This window comes from Strongylocentrotus purpuratus, unplaced genomic scaffold (genome assembly GCF_000002235.5).
Source record: "Strongylocentrotus purpuratus isolate Spur 01 unplaced genomic scaffold, Spur_5.0 spur5_scaffold_2, whole genome shotgun sequence".
Lineage (NCBI taxonomy): Eukaryota > Metazoa > Echinodermata > Echinoidea > Camarodonta > Strongylocentrotidae > Strongylocentrotus > Strongylocentrotus purpuratus.
In genome coordinates, this window is record NW_022145605.1 from 17,521,210 (window position 1) to 17,539,875 (window position 18,666).

General features: G+C 37.2%; 1 long non-coding RNA gene across 1 annotated transcript in view; it reads right to left on the bottom strand.

The window, feature by feature from the left end:
* Nucleotides 1-18,666, bottom strand: part of LOC105445472 — a 43,416-nt gene that overhangs the window by 21,195 nt on the left and 3,555 nt on the right. The window contains exon 2 of the long non-coding RNA XR_973413.2: nt 6,022-6,091. This is a non-coding gene — a long non-coding RNA (uncharacterized LOC105445472). The remainder of the gene's footprint in view (nt 1-6,021; nt 6,092-18,666) is intronic.

The window sequence follows — 18,666 nt, forward strand, 5'->3', positions numbered from 1 at the left end:
TGCACATACAACATTCATGTACTTGAAAATCTAGACGAGCCTTTAGCAATATCACAGGGAGTGACATTACAAGCGACAACATTCGTGATTGAGGAAACCAGAGCATGACACGTATTTGGAGAAAGAAAAACAGACTAACAGACTCAAAGATGTAAAAAGAAATGAAATTGAAGACTGATCAAAAATACCAAAGTCATCAACAACAAAAATCTGAATGATAGCGAAAGGACAGTATTTGTTGTCTTTCAAATCACTGTAGTCTTCAGATTCATAACAGGATAAATTCTTACTTCATAACAGACAATCTTGATCTTTAGTATTCCTAGGAAGTTAGAAAGTCAGAAAAATCCACTTCCAATGTAGTAATATCCCCACTTGTTTCTAGCAATCAAATCAACATGAAATATCTGTCCACACTGCATACATGGGTTCTAGAACTTAGCTGCTGTGTGAACACAACGAGATTAAGGGACATTTGGTTTGCATTAAGCCTCATCATGAACTCGGCTTTTGAATTTAGCTGCAGTGTCAAACAGCTTTAAGAAACATATGCAATCTATATTAGGCCTCAGCTAAGATTACGAGAGGTATTTGCAAACTTGGCATAAACATCCGCTTTTCAGACCAAAGAATTTATACATATTCTTTATAGCGTTGTAGTTTTTCATCCTTAACTCATTTTGAAGGGTAATCTTGGGTTTTGACAAAATAAATGCTCACACAGTGGTAAGAAACTTATAGTGGGTCCTAGAAATAATAGGACAGTTACATAAACACAATATATGATCATACTCTACTGTGGTTAATACAAAGTATCAAATCATCTCTTGGGACCCAGAAGGGCAATAAGTAATATAGGTTACACAGAGTAAACACCCTTCTGGCTCTAAACATGATATTATCCCCCTGGCTTTAGCTGAGCCACCAAAATAAGGCACTCAAGCATTCAAGGAATTTCTTCCTACTACATGTAGATACCCATTTGCTTCACCTGGGTGGAGAGTGGCAAATGTGGATTGATTTCTCGACAACGGACATAAGGGCTGATGTAGGGATTTGAACCTCGTACCTTGTAGTCCATAGACCGGGGACTGATCCACTAGACCACAACACCTCTAGATCAATGATGTTTGGTAGAAGGTGATTAATAGCTGCGTAATGATCGAGCAAGGATGGATAAAGAAAGTGAGCTGGTAGTCGCGACTCAATCGCTCCACACAAATCAACTCATATGCCCAAGTGTGAGTTGTGCTTTTAACCAAATGTTATTTCCAGAAAGTATTAGTTACATGTACTTAGCTTGTTTACACTGTCTATTTGATACTTCGCTACTCCAAACAAAGCTCATCTACTGCATGGTAAACAAACAAACAAGGATTTATTCTGATCACTCTCTTACAATAGGCAATTCCATTACCAGAACGAATGTGATTGCAAATTATCCAAGAAATCATCAAAGGGATTAAATTCCAAACCTTATTTTAAATCCAACACAAAATCCCATGAAAATCTGGTTCCTGTTACATCATATGCCACTGGAGTGTTTAAATGCACCAATGAGTGGTTGACAAGGGCTATTGAATTTGCCAGCGGTTGGTTTTGTTTAGGGTCTATGCAATCCTGTCAATCCCAGATTAGCTTTAAAGGGATCGTTTAACAATGTTAAATCTGATATGCATGGCCCTACGTGCTACCAGTGTCTGTGATATGGTGTAATATTGAAGCCCTAAACAAATTGCGCTTCAGAATGATCAAGAAGTGCCTCAAAAAAGTAAAAAACTTTGATTGACCGGTATTACTGTAGTAATTTGTAATTTCAATCATAAATATCTTGATAATCAGACAGGTGATCGGCTTGTAAATGTCATGGAGCTCCTGACTGACCTAAAGGTTTATAATTATCATTGCAGCATGAGCTAAACCCAGGATTTTTTTTAAAATCTAAGACAAAGATACCCAATCACTTTAAGCCAGTAGCACAAATCCAGTTATAAATGACTTCCTGGTCTAACCACATATGCCAATCACATATAATGAAGCCTTCTGCAGGTACCCGGTAGTAGCTTCCCACTAAACGGTGCTTTCTACAAAACCGCTTGCAAATGAAGGTTTTGTGTGCAGAACACATGCTTGACACTGCAGAAGGCAGGTGCCGTCTGTTTAGAGCGAGAAGGGCGTTGAGAGCCAGAAGGGCGTTAACTCTGTGTTCAAGGATTGTGTTAATAATGCCCTTCTGGCTCTTAATATGATATCATTTCCATCAATGTTGGACATGGTGAATTATCTGACAAATTTTCTCAGTAGGCAAAGTAAAGATGTAGTAATCGTTTACCCAAACACTTTTAATGTATCTTGATATGGTAATTTGGTGAATAATACATGTACCTCTTTACACAACATTTTGGATTCTAACAATACCGTCTACCCCAAAAAACCATCTGAAGATCAATTATTATTTAGTAAAAAAAAAATTAAAAAATGAAGGCAGTAAAAAAGGTTTCAATACAAAATACTAATGCTACATATTACAATTACAAAAATGTTGATATAATTTATACTTCTATCTACTGGTAAAATTCTCCCTGATTTTAATATTATCAATATAAAAATAAGCATTATTAAAGTTCATTCAAATATATCTGTGTCAGCAGCAGTTACACCTGGCAATGGCTATGCATTATTGTGCATGCGACACATGTCGAATGCAAGACGCCTCCCGAAACCACCGCTTTAACCCTTGAAAATCACCCCTTTATTCCTCGCAGCACCAGCCCATAAAGAGAAGACACAAATAAGATCTCTTTGGTAACTAGAGACTTAACCAGTAGACTTCGCATGAATGTTAACTCTATTTATCACTTTCGCCCGAGAGTTTATCTGAAAGTCGACACCTATGACCTTCAAGGAGAGATCTAACGCAGCGTGAACCTGAGACTAATGTCCCTTTTCTACATCTAACTCCTGCATATAATCTGCAGGTACTACCAGCCCATTCTCCCTTTTCAATTAATCACTTCAGTGGCGACACATGAGTGGAATGGAATGGAATGGTGGTGGTTATTTTACCTGACTGCTAAGAAAGCATAAATGCTTGTAGGTAAGCAACCAGACGGCCGACGGCTTTAGGTCCTCTCCGAGGGACCTGGTGATGAGAATTAATGCCTTACCAAAGGGCATTAGCGCAGTGAAATGCACCAAGAAACGGTAACCACTCTGATTAGAATTTTCTAACAGTTTACAGGAACCATCTCTGCCTCCTCAAATTGGCTTCCAAAGAAAGTATAATATACAACAACAACAACAACAACAAATCGCTAATTTGTACTTGAAAATAGAGAAACGCCTATTTGAGCATCGATTAGACTGAAAATCTGATAAATAAGCAGCGTTCACTCTGGTCTAAACGTCATAATGTACAAAAATTATGGAACTGGATAGGATTTTTTTGTGAGCATGGCAGCATGCACTACATCTCTACAAATTTTATATTTTTTAATCAGCGTTTTTTTATACGATGTTGTTTCCTAGCTGTTCACACTGTTTATTTTTCTAGTCCATACGCTCCTTTTGCTATACAATGATTCTTTAATACAGATTTTGTATGTATTTTGTTCAGTCTGAACAAGCTTATAACCTGGCCATGGGTTAAGTACCTTCATGGAAGTTTGAGTGAACGTTAACCTTGAACTTGAGACGGTTGTGTCTCAGAGAAGAGCCGATGGCCCGGTTTTTAAAGTAACCGAGAACGATGCAGCTGTTTTGGATGATAGCTGTGAGCTCATCTTCCATTAAAGCCACTCTCATCTTTTTTTAGGTGATATATGTTGGCGATTCGCTCGCTTAATCACTTTCCATAAGAAACAAGAAGCCCCGACAAGCGTATACAACTTCATATCGTCACCACAACATTTGGAAATGTTTAACCAGAGCCATACAGCTGAAATGACGCCCAAATTGACAGATTATTAATGGTCAAAATCTCGTCCATTCGGAATGATATAAAAGTTTACTCTATATATTTCATGTTAGTTTATTTGTAGAGCTGTTTGACTTCAAACAGCTTTGTATTTTTGTATTTTTCAGGGTTTTTTTTCTTTTAATTTTTGAAAGATCCTACACCAAAATTAGTCACATGCTTGTCAAGAATCAGTTAAGAATTGGTTGATGATTATTTGCAACAGTGTACATTAGTTCCAACCAATAATATTTGATCTTTTGTAGGGTACGTTGTCAGTCTGTGGTTTGTCTGGTGTTGGTCTGTTGTCTGTCTTGTCGGTATGACTGGGGTATTAACATTAGGAAGACACTCTTGGTAATAGAACACTTGGTAATAAAACTCATAACGTAACAGCATCTACATAACTCTTTAATATCCAAAGTGGAATGCTAAACCGCAGCTAACAAGACTACAAAGAGGAGAACCCACAGACCACTTCTCTTTAATTGCTCTTCTAATGGCCTGAGCTGAACACTTGAGGATTTAATGAGTTTGCACTGGGGAGAAAATGGATACTGACAATTTTTTCTCGTAAGGAAAATTAGGTTTCCGCATACAGTGAAATAACTAGAAGCAGGATCTCTGCATGTTAAAGTATCCTTTCAATTGATGTTTTGAAGAGTGGATAAACTCACTGACTTGTCTCAGTTATTTCAGAACTGCATGTCGTAGTAAAAAATCTTAACCATTTTTTGTCTTACCATAGGCAGCGGCACCTTGATTTATTGTAATCTAGTGAAGAACATAGTTTTTCAATTTTTGCCTTTATCTCATTTTAAATTTGTTTGTTTTTCATAAAACAGAGTGGGAGAAAAATACCTCAGCTGTCCTTTGTGTTGTAACCATTCAATCATGAAACTGCACTGCATTTTTGTTCTATTTATAGATTCAAATTAGTGACACCACTTTTAAAGTTTAACTTACCGCTGCATAACAATCAGGGCTGGAAACACATCAATGGATGCATGCGCTACTTGATTACAAAACGGCAATTCAGCCTTAAAACAAATTACACAAAAAATCAGATAGTAGGACAGCCACTTCAACCACCCATCACCATTGTTCTCATCAGCCAGACAATTTATTCTGAATATATTCAAGAAAAGTTACACAATTGGAGACCAAGGTAAACGAACGAGAGAGGATTCCAAGACAGCGAATGAAAGTGACACTCATACATATGGAAGATGTGGTCCGGGGAAACTGAGTTTACGTTCCTAATCACGTTTATGGTCCGCTCAAGCAGGATTTGCTTACGCAAATTGCACGCCACATGCGGGCTCGCCTCTCGGTTGGCGGCATATCGGGTTTGTGCTCATGAAAGTCATGCGAAGTAGAGAGGGATTTGAAAACAAAACGGTCAGGAGACGAGACGTGAGTGACGTAAGAAAAGATGAGGAGGGATGGATAGAAGGTTTTGAAGCCTTTCATCAGCGAGACAATTTATTCTGAATATATTCAAGAAAAGTTACACAATTTGGAGACCAACGCAAATGAACAGGAGAGGATTCCAAGACAGCAAAAAGACGTGATTGACGTAAGAAAAGATAAGGAGGGATGGATAGAAGGTTTTGAAGCCTTTCAGACTCTTTCAAAGTTAGCTTTGAAGGGAGATGGAGTGTATCACAGCTGAAAGCTAGATGGGATTTAATAATCTGGTACAAACTGAGATAAATTACAACCTTCCGGATCTGATTGGATATATTAATGATACATATAGGTCACTGAAAATACAGCAGAAGTGGTTTAATATGGCAAAGATTGATGATGATGATGATAATGATGATGATGATGATGATAATGATGACGAGTATGATGACAAGTAGTGTGATGAGTGAAAGTAAATAAGGATGATGGCAAAAATGACGATTGTAATGATGTAAATTGGCAAAGAAAAAAAGGTATCGAGAAAAGCAGAGAAACGTTTAGCTCTGGAACACTTTTAACCCATTAGCAAATAGAGATTTTGTCAAAATTCCCTATTACTCCCTGGATACCAATCATGTATGATTTCAGCAACTTACCAATTAATCCACATCAATTATTGACAGTAGAAAATGCTCCACTTGCATCCAGATCAGGTTGACATCGATCCTATATGCAAAAGAAAAAGAAAGAAACAGGTTTTACAAAATAGAGGACCGGTATCGAGAGAGAAACTTGGTCATGCAACTGTTTGACATATCTAGATGAAAATAAAATTGTAATAAAGGGAATGAAATCACTATACTTCATCAATAAATTTATCATTTATGTCCAAGGATCCTAATATTAAAATGCTTTTCACTTGAAAGAGGTTGTGTGTTTAGTTTATTTTCTTTAATAACATTTTCAATGCACTTTTGATAACTCATTCAGGTGATTTTTTTTTAAAATCAAACCAGACCTTCTGTTAACCCTCTTAATGCTACAAACTCCAAATCACATTGCTTTTATACACACAATTTCCATCTACAGCACTTTCATGATGAACACTCAAAAGGCGTCAAAGGGGTGCCTTCAAATGCTATGTCAGTACGCCGCTGAGCAGACTGTTCGATAAACATACAGCCAACTCATCAGTGTGCCAATAATCAATAGAAAAAACAGAGATCAGGCAGAATTCTATTAAAGGGCAGGCACAGGGGGCAAGCATGCCTCCATTTCAGTCCCATTTTGAATAAATCAAACCCTTTAGAAAAGGACGGCAGACATAATTTTGACATTTGGGTCAAAGGGTGACTCAGTGGAAAGGGGGATAGAGGTGGAGGTGTGGTGAGCATCTTTTGGATATGAAAAGGCTCCAACCTATAATGTGGAAGTGGAAATGCAGATGGAGACGATGAGAGCACCATTTGGATAGGAAAAGTCTCCAAATCTATATGTGGAAATGAAGGTGGAGATATAATGCAAGTACCTTTTGGATATGAAAAGGCTCCAACTTATAATGTGGAAATGGGGATAGAGGTATTGTGAGCATCTTTTGGATATGAAAAGGCTCTAACTTATAATGTGGAAATTGGGATAGAGGTGTTTTGAGCATCTTTTGGATATGAAAAGGCTCCAACCTATAATGTGGAACTTGAAATGCAGATGGAGACATTTGGATAGTAAAAGTCTCCAAATCGGTATGAGGAAATGAAGGTGGAGATAATGCACGCAACTTTTAGATATAAAAGTCTCTAACCTAAACAGTTAAGTTGTGATGGGAGGTGATTTGGGTACCTTTGGATACATGAAAAGTCTCCAACCCATATGTCAGGATACGAGTTGGAGACAATGCAAGCACCTTCTAGGTATATGCAAAGTTTCAATTGTATATATGTCAAAATGAAGGTGGAGAAAATATGAGCACCATTTTAATAGGAAAGGGCTCAATAGAGAAACGAAGATGGATGCATTTTGAGTACCTTTTGGGATAGGAAAAGGCTCCAACCTATACATTAAACTGTTGATAGAGCTAGTGTGAGCACCTTTTGGGCATAAAAAGGCTTGAAGGAAAAAGCCACCTATATTTGATTCAGCTCCGGATATTTTTTTCTTCTTCTTTTTCGTGCTCCAATGCAGAACATGACTCATTCGAGCAAATTATGTTCACCTCATGTACTTCTATATGTGACCTTATCGAGAAATTGATGACAAGCACCGACCGGTTGTATTTTAAAAACTCTGTATGCCTGGCAATGGCAGGGCTGCCATGTTGTAACCTGTCAAATTAGGGGGTGTAGTTTAGGGTAGAATGAATTTGTTCATAATCATATTCAATAAATTTCACCTACACTGTTTGTTATGTACCATTTTGTTCCAGGTACTGCAGAAATTAAAATTTCTAGTGAAAAAAAAGTGCAAAATTTGTCTCGGGTGAATTCACATGACTTAAATACTACTGGTCTGAGGTCACTAGGTTTCTGAGCCCATTTTGCTTTTTCTTCCTTTAAGAAAGCTTGAAATCTCTTGAAATTTAAATTTAATTAATCACATGAAAAATCAATCCTTGATCAGTAAGAATTTTCATACGAAATGCTGTTGTAAATTCTTCAACAATCGGATTGCAGTCGGATCCCCTAGTGTGCACTGGGCCTTGCATCTTAAAGTACGAAAGTTATCTGCTCCAAAGTAATAAGTAAGGAACAGTCTGATCTTCCAAATAGTATTCTAAAAATAGAAACCTTTTGACAAATGAATTTTCAGAAAACTTGGCACTCGAAACACTATGCTATCAATTATAGTAATGTGACAAATATGAATGAAAATATGAAAGAAGAAGATGAATGGGTGTATAGCGAATTTCGGCAGGTGGTTTGGTTCATGGCAATTCTCATCATCAATCAGACTAAGCATTTCTGCGAGCAACGAGGATCAGTGCAAAGATCTTATTTCCTTTAACAATGAACCATCGTTTCAGATACAGAATGTAAGCCAGTAAGAGTAACATAAGTGCTTTTAAATCAAAGGCCCCCCCCCCCCAACAAAACTGCATTTAAAGGGAAAGTTCAGCCTAAAACTAAGTCGGTTACTTGATTATATATAAAGAAATACAATTAGCAAAACTGATCGGAGGAGGTTTAGGGAAAATCTGATAGAGAATATAAAAGTAAAGAATCTTTAAATTTGTAATCAATCAAAACAAGTTGGCAACTCCGTGGAATGCCTTTAAAGAATCTCTCCCCATTTGCTTTGGTGAAAATTCCATAAATTTGCATTTTTCATGGTCACTGACGAAGGAAGGTACTCTAAAATGCAGGTCACTAAGTTGCCAATTTGTGTTTGATCAATTTACACTTTATGAATGCATCACTTTATTATCGTTTCTTGAATATTCTTAAAACTTTCACTAATCTACTAGTCTTGATTCTTTGCTGATGTTGAAGCCAACTTATGCCACAATGGACTTCCCATTTTATTTAAGTTCGGAAATGTGAGAATGCACCAAATATATCAGTGCTAAAAGATACACAAACTCCAGATACATTATCAGCTCACGGTCCATAGACACACAGTATGAAAATGTTCTCAACATGCATGTCCAATAAAATAATACACAGCAGGACACCTTCGCAAACACATACACCGAGATCAACAGTGTGAACATTGTCATGGCAACAGTCCACCTCCTCTGATGCAGAGGTGAAGTGTGCCAGGGTCAATGGCAAGGTCAAGGATCATAATGCAAGGGTGCTGCTGGATCATTAATACCACCCTCCACTTTAAGAGTCAAGGAAGTTGTTCAGGTGATATAGATTATTCTTTCACTCTAGTTCAAGGTTACAATGGTCTTACAACATAACCTCTACCCTAACATTAACCTTAACACTAAAATTAACCTTTGGTCCCATGACCATGTTGAAATTACCAAAAGTGGTATTGTACAGGAAATGACAGCATAGAAAGAGCAATTCTTTGGTAGGCCTATGTTATTGGCTCACGGCCTGTACACACGCAAGATGATATGCTCTCAGCACGTCCCATGAAATCATTCTAATACCTAGCAGGCCATGCATGGCAAACATGGAGATCGATGGTGTGAACATTGTCATGGTAACAGTCTACCTCCTCAGAAGCAAAGGTGAACAGTGCCAGGTCACTTGCAAGGTTAAGCATCGTAACGCAAGGGTGCTGCGCTGGTTCATACTACCCATCACATCACTGGAGTCGTTCCTGTTCTAAAGATTACCCTCTTTAGTCCCAAGTCCCAATTGTCCTAATGAAATCTAATGCTAACCTCTATACTAACCTCAGCTTAACACTAGCCTCAACCTCACAGCGGAAGTCGCGATCAATCAAACACAAATTTGCAACACAGTGATGTATCTTGCGTGCTCCTCTCCAAATGGCTATGTTCAGAAAATTGCATGAACTTTTATTTTCTTAGTTATTGATGACGGTATTGTTTCATACAGGGGTTGTATGTAAAAACTATATTTGCAATGAATACTTTTAGGGTAAATGACTGCTGCATGTACATGTATGTGTCCCCCCCCCCCAAGAGATGCCATAAAGGTAGGCCACTTTGGATTTCCTGGCCCTCCATTTGGGCAACCTAAAATGATCTCGGACTATTCCCAACATAGAGATTGTGCTAGCTCTTGTAATGAGATCAGAGTCTGGACTATCTTGACATCCCTGCAAAATGAAAGGGCACCAACCTCTAATCAATTTGAGTGTGACTAGAATGCATGAAAGTAACCTCAAAAACTTTACCCAGCATTCTAGGGGCTAGCGGATAAAGAATATAAAGAAAATTAGGAATAACATTAGGAATTAGGATCCCTGCACAAGGAACCCATATGGCGTGTTGAGAATTCTACCCACAAGCTGCTTTTATGAGTACAGAGAGTGCACTAAAATATGCAATAATCTCTTTGTAGAAAAAATATTTAAAGCTCAAATTTGTAAATAAGAGTGCAGTGGCATGAGACCCCTTACATTTAAAGCCCCACTGCACTACTTATAGCTACTTGCGCCCTCTATAGAGCAAACAGTGCCTAATCGGTGCCTGTTGGTCCCATATGATCCCTTTTTCTTATGTTAATTGAGAGCTGATTTGATGAGATAACCACCTGTCAGTGACCTTGCAGGGAGGTCTAACCCCCCCCCCCCCCCCCTGGCCAAACTAGGGCAGACGGGCTTTACTACATGAAGAGCAAACTATTTTTTGATGAATGGTGCCCTTTAATCAATGTCTTCCAATCAATCCTCTTTCATTTTATCCTCTAAACCACATCCTCCCCGCAACATAATTGTCCATGCACTCCGAGCGCACGTAAGCTCCGAACCGAAGGTCTCTTTCAAACGACCTAAAGCCAAACACACCTCTAACGGTTCAATATAGCAGGTGTCAAAAGCATTTACCTCCCTTCATTACCTTCCAAAACCACTTTTTAAAACCCACGTATCAACGTCAATTACAAGCCTTTCATCCTAAGGTGGCCCAAGGTGGCAAGCGATTCCGCAAACAACGGTGAACGAGGACGACCAGAAATGCAGAAGTAAAGGATAGCATCAGACTAATGGATAGATCTACGCATGATAAACATTATCTTTGATATATGAACTCTGATCGATACGTATATAACAATTGATGGATGTAGGCCAACTTAGTAGAACTGTAGAAAAGCAGAAGTAAACGATGAGAGTCAGACTAATGGATAGATCTACGCATGATAAACAATATCTTTGTCAACTTTGATCGATGCGCATATAATAATTGATGGATGTAGGCCAACTGTATGTAGAACTGTAGAAAAGCAGAAGTAAACGATAGAGTCAGAGTAATGGATAGATCCACGCATGATAAACATTATCTTTGATAAGAGCTCCGATCGGTACGAATATATAACAAATGATGGATGTAGGCCAACTGTAGAAATGAGAAGTAAACGATAGAGTCAGACCATAGACCGTAGGTCTATGGTCAGACTAATGGATAGATCTACGCATGATAAACATTATCTTTGATATGAACTCCAGTCGTTACGTATAACAATTGATTTATGTAGGCCAACTGTAGAACTGTAGAACTGTAGAAATGCAGAAGTAAACGATAAAGTCAGAGAAATGGATAGATACATGTACATGCATGATAAACTTATGAGCTGCGATCGATACGTATAACAATACGATTGATGTAGGCCAACTGAATTTAATGTTTTTGAAACAACTTGTGTCATCTGATGCAAAGCTAATGCCATTCTTACTCTAAGCGGAATCCATGTATACTTGATTGCAAGCCACTGACACATCAAAAAAGCATATAAGTTATAAATACTTGAAAAAATGGTATTCTTTAAAGAGAGCAACATTCACAGTTGACAACATAATTAATCAACCCCTTGTAAATTTGATGTTTTTTGTGTTTTTCTTAACTCAAGAATGAAAGGTGGACTAGCTGAATTAGGGCCTTTGTTGAATATATTTAGATGTACATTGTAAGCCTAAATAAGCCACATTCTTAAGAAACATAAATCGGGACAAATCCATTTTTTCACATACATGGAAAAATACAAAACTTGGTAAAGGTATGAATGAGTTAGTAGTTTAACTGTATATACAAATTTAGGAAACATTAATAAGATGTACTTCTGGCAACATAATTTTCTGTTGAGTACACTCTATTTTTTATTTGTGCAGGCCAGATCGACAATGTTAATCTGATGGCATTAATTCAGTGTGTCTATAGTTGGACTAAAAATATGCACAGTTTGAACTTGCTTTGAAAGCAGCGAGGGTGGAATGCGTCATGTTTCACTCAACATTCTGCTCATATATTTCACTGCGAAATACAGCGGAGCTATTAAAAGAGTCAAGAGCATATGCAGCAGAAAGTAAATCCCACAGGAAATAAGCTTCGTATTGACATCTACAAGTCATCTTGTCAAAGTGTATATTTAATTTCTCTTTTGTATATTATATTATATTGTATTATAAAGTAGAAACTGAGGTAACTATAAAATAGGAATTGAACTAGACAAAACCCTATATATATACATGTATATATTTTGCTAACTGTTTCAAGTTGATTGGCAGTTTAAACAAGGATGGTAAATTAAACATGGAAGGAGAACGGAAATACAAAGTTTAAAAACTACAACACAGAATTGACTGACCTTACTATATTATTATATTCTGCTTAACCCAGATTTTTTGTTTAAAGCCCCACTGCTTCTTGCGCCCTCTATATAGCAAACAATGCCTAATCAGTGACCATTGGTCCCACTTGGTCCCCTTTTTGTTATCTAAATTGAGAGCTGATTTGATGAGACAACCACCTGTCAGTGACCTTGCAGGGTGGTCTAATCCCTCCTGGCCAAACTAGTGCAGGGGGGCTTCAATAGAACTGAAAATGTTCCTGATTGCCAAATTATAACTATTCATCTTTTCCTACAATCTAATCATGTGATTTATATATTCCTTAAGATTTTTTGGAGATAAAATAAAAGGGTTTAATAAGACGAGCACAGGGGTCTTGTAATGTTGGAAATTCAAAGAAAATATAAATATGACCTGTTATTCAAAAAATGTTTATCATATTTTACACTTGATCTGTTACTTCCATATTTCATCAAAGTAAACAATGAATTATATTTATATATAAATTTAGAGACTTAACTCTGGAAGCCAGAGGAGAAGTTTTTTTTTTTTTTTTTTTTTTTTAAATGTGTGGATTGTTCTGATTTGGTTGACTGTAAATAAATGACACTTTTTAACAGAAAATATATTATAAATAGCATAATTTTTGTTCCAATATTCTAATGATTCTAAAAATAGAACTGATCCCAGCTGTTCTAAAGGCTGTCAGTCTGGCAAGCCTGTATCTTAAAGTTTAAAGCCCTACTTGTGCCCTCTATATAAATATAGCAAACAATGCCTAATCAATGACCATTGGTCCCCATGGTCCATTTTTTCTTGTGACCATGAAGGGAGGTCTAATCCCTCCTGGCTAAACTAGTGTAAGCGGGCTTTAAAGGGAAAGTCCACCCTAGAAATAAATAGGCTGAAACAAGGCAGAAAAATAAGAGAAACATAAACAAAGTTCAGGTCAATCAAGCACGAATTTGCTACTCTGAGATTTTTCCCTTGCATTTGTTTCATCATGAAAATTGTTTTTCTCCAAAAATAATTACTTTGTCATTCATGTATACACGTACATGTATGTGCCCTAAATACATTATTACACACATGTTTCTTTAATACACAACCCTTTATAAAATTATCCCTTCATCAACGACCCAGATGATTGATACAGGATACCGTAATAATTTTCCAATACAAAGAGCTACTCAAACAAAAAGTATTCCATGGAGTTGCCAATTTGTAGCTTAAATCAATTGCATCTTCATAAATTCTGAACATTCTATCCTTGATTGGATTTCCTTTTGACTTTCTTGATCTGATTCTCATTTTTGTCCTTGAAACAGATTCACCATCAGGGGATAGAATTCTTCTTTAAAAGCCTTCTCAGATAATACCTCTACTTTTGAGATAATTTGCTGGATCGTGATGTAAACCTTCAGTTGGTGTTGTTTGGATGATCAATATAAAAGAAAGCAAAGGTTTACAGTTTTCCCTCTCTCAGGCGAGCACAAGAGGCCCCCTGGTTTAACCCTTTCAATGTCATCCACTTCTTGAAAATTGTCATAAATGAACCATCACATGGTGAAACTGGCTTGCAATGCTTCTTTCATGTAAAATAGGAATAAACTTCATGATTATGGAGTGTACTGGCTTACTTTTCTGTTCAAGGAGAAAAAAAAAGCCATGTTTTGTTGTTGATAAAGTTGAGTACCTGTACTGCGATTACCTGGTTAAAGAAATTATCCGGAAGCAATGGGGATAAGGTCGATAACATAGTTAGAACTAAGGTATACTGTAAGGTTTTGGAATTACTATTGGGTACATTGTATATGGGACTACACACACTTATGTGGTTTCAATCTATTTTTGTTGTCATACTTTAAAGAGGAAGGTATTTCAAGAGCCTGCCTTTTTATCCAGGGTGCATTTTTGTTATATGGTATTCTTCCAAACTGACAAATAAAGCACAAATTTATAAGCTTAAAAATTCATTTTCATCTTCACCAGATCTCTACCTTCTCTTTAAATCCTGCCCACACTAGTTTGGCCAGGAGGGATTAGACCTCCCTGCAAGGTCACTGACAGGTGGTTTTCTCATCAAATCAGCTCTCAAATAACACAAGAAAAAGGGGACCATGTGGGACCAATGATCCCTGATTATAGGCATTGTTTGCTATATACAGGGCGCAAGTTGCTTAAAGTAGTGCAGTGGGGCTTTAAAATACATTATTTTAAACAGCCAGATTCTTGGGTGGCATTCATCGCCTGTGCACGAAAGGGTTAATACAGCGTAGCTCTCATTCAGTCATCACTGTTGCACTGAGAGAACTGCAGATAGAGAATGGATGCTCAATGAATCATGCTGCAATGTCGGAGACATAATTAGGAAGTTCATAATTCAGAGTTATAATACATTCATTATGTTACACTTCCTCTAATGATTGTGCCTTGTTAACAGAGTGCACAGAGGAAGTCAACAAAGAAAATTGTTTTATTGAGAGCCTGATCAGCCTTTACTCTAAATTTAAAGATATATGAGTTAACACCCTTCTGGCTCTTTTAAAGCAGATATATGCTCAAGTACAGCAGACAGATGAGTGATAAACTGAAATAATCATCTAATTATTGCACTCAATCATTTATTGCAGTGAGAGCTGGACATATTTGTGATGTAGACCAATAATAGGACGACTGTTATGTTGAGAGCAAGATGGGCGTTAACTTAAAATGTACCAGTATGCGTTAACACCCTTCTGGCACTCAGCAGATATACATGTATGCTCAAGTAAAGATGAGTGATGAATTGAAATTATCATCTAATTATTGCACCTCAATCATTTATTGCAGTGAGAGCTAGACACATTTGTAAAAGTCTGCTTACATTTGCAAAGAATAGGATGTTATGTTGAGGGCCAGATGGGCATTCACTCTTGAGTAAAGTCTTTACTACAAAACACCGGTATGCGCTAACACCCTTCTGGTTCTCAGCATTTGACATTGACAAGTAACTGAGAAAGATAAAGTGAAATAAACAGTTTTCTGAGAGCCAGAACCTATTTTCCAGCCATATTTCAGATATACATATACAGGCATATGAATGGTAAATTTCCTTTCAGGGGACATCTCAACTACGATGTTCCTCCACTGTGACATAAATAGAATGAACACTCATAAATTATTTGTCACATTAAACCAGAACTCAGCGTTCGTCGGTAATTAGGAGACTGACACAACTGTCACGTCAAGCTCAGAGGCTGTACATGTATGACACGGTGGTTTACGGGATCATCAATTGATTGGATGGATTACTTGATTAGTCCACTCATTGATCTATAGATCAATCATATGGGATGAGCTTGTTGTTGGACAAGTCTGTTGTTGCTGCCATGCATCCTGTTCAAAACACACAATATGGATCCAACATTGAGTGCAAAATACAATCTTTCATCTTGTTTGTTTGTTTTACTTGACTGCTGAGAAAGCATGCGTATGCTACTATGCTTGTAAGTAAGCAACCAGGGGACCGACGGCTTCAAGTCCTCTCTGAGGAACTTGGTAATGAGGATTAATGCCTTAATACCAAAGGGGACTATAGCGTATTGATTGACTTGCTTTTGAACCTGGGACCTCCTGGTTATGAGACCACTGCTCTACCACTGAGCCACCTTAAAAATACTTACCGGTAATGTAATTCAAATTTCTTTCATGCAATGCTGTTGTCTTAACGTAACGAGTTTCAATACTTTCACATTGATACCCTCTCTACCCTTTAAAAAAAAGCAAAAGTGAATCAGAAACATATTCACACATACATTATCTATTACCCCACTTCACTTTTATAATTCTTGAAGGCCTAATGTAAATATGATCTTCATTAATTAGGTAGAGACGTGTTTCCTACAATCTCCAGACCTCACTTTAATGTCTTTTTATTTTTTGAAGGAAAAAAGAAATTCATATGGAAGGCAAACTGTACATATGCATATTAAGATAGAAGCCCAACCTACATGTAGTTGAATGAAAAGGTTAAAGAAAGGGCAAATTAGGATTCCTTCATTTTTTCCCCGATTAGAGCTCACTAAATAATTCACACTTCTTAACAACATTCGCATGCTGGGAAAGGAGGAGGCCTTATCATGTAATACATGTACAATGTATCTAGTGAGTCAGAGTCAACAGGCCTGTCCTCATCAGCTCGAGATTGCCAAATAGCCCGCTATTTCTGATTTGGGAAATGATCCTGAAGTTACAAATCGCATCTTCATCAGCTCGACACTCGACCTCGAAGATTGAAACTCAAGCTTGAGAAATTAGCTCGAGATATTTTGCTCAGCGTTCGCGCATAGTGCGAGTCTTCGTGCTGGTAAGACGCACCGGACAAATAACAAATAACAATTTTGCCAAATAGCAGGATATCTTGCAAACTAGCCCAAGATATCTTGGGATGATTATCTCGACCAAATATCCAGCAAATTGCAACTTCGGGCTAATAAAGACGCAAATTAACTGGATAATTTGCGATCGGGATAGTTAAAATAGCGGGATATTTGGTAATCTCAAGCTGATGAAGGCAAGCCTATTGGATTAATCCACGCAGCCTTGGCAAAGAACATATTACAACCTACTTGAAGAACAGAAATACATTTACTCTGAAGTGAGTCAATGGATTAATCCACACAGTCTTGGCAAAGAACGTTATGATCTACTTTAGGAACAAAAATTATACATATATATTCTGAATCTACAAATCTATTGGCACACGTCCAGACACAACTGGGGTGACAAATCATTTTCCTGTACCCACACAGAGATACATGTACATGTACAAAGACGCCTACATGTGCAGTGCTTATAATAGGTACACTACAACTCAGATGGATTAAGGTTTAATATGGCGGTAATTTGCATTTCTTGCATTATTTATTAATACTTGTACTAGTACACGGTGCTTTCAATGGTGATCCATTATGATTTTTGCTCGGAAAGCTTTGAATTATTCAAACTTTCATAGTGAGGGGGAAATTTTTCTAGTTATATTGCTAGATGTGTTACTGTATATAGGCATGTTACCCATAGATTTATTTTTTTTATTGCACCACTTTTAATAGACAAGTAAGATAATAAATTAAAGATTTATCAACATTTGCTGTGCATACGGTCATCTTCACAATTAAACCTCATATCTACTTCGGTGTCAACTCTTTCTTATGGTAATCACTCCTTGCCTCCTTTCGCAAAGCTTCTGCTGAACTTTGGAATAGATTGCCTTTAAATGTAAAAAAACAGTCAAACTGTTAACCTATTCAAAACTAGTCTCAAGACACATTTATTCAAAATTGCGTTCGATGATAAATTAACTCTGTTCACTTTGACGTGTTTTCCATATGTATTGTAATTTGTATGTTTATTTGCATTTTTAGTTTTTGTATAAGATGTAATTGTATATCAGTCTATTTTGTGTGTATAGCGCTTAGAGACTTCAGTGGTAAGCGCTTTATAAGTAACGTTTTTATTATTATTATTATTATTATTATATGTAGCTATTACATGATAATCAGTATCTGAGAGGGGAACAGTACACCCCGAAATATATGAAACATGATTCTCTACAAGCAACTGTTCCAGAGGTACATTTTAAATTGTACATACAAATAATTCTTATTTCGTTAAAAATCACTTGTAATTGTATAAAATAAAAACAATAGAAGTGAGGCAAGCTGAAAAAAATGAAAAACCAAGAAGAGGGGGAAAAGGAACAATAAAGTAGGAAAATCACTTTTACTTTGCCAAAACTAGACCTTCCCTATTACTTGAAGACTTACAAGTGCATGTAGGCCTATACTATGCTGAGTAACACTACTGAGAAAATATTGTACAAATTGAAGAGGTTTCAAAAGCTTGACCTTGAGAAAGAGAGGGAAGAGAAGACACCAGCATATATTTTGATCTGACCCTAGGGGTTAATGTACTTCTACAGTACCCTCTTCATTGGCCCCATGAGGTGACAGAAGCCCCGTTCTCATTACAAGGGTTAGCTTGATCCAGCTCGCACTAGATCGTGCCATCTATGAGGTGAGACAGTTGCAACGTCAGTTTGGTCCTCTCAATGAAGGATC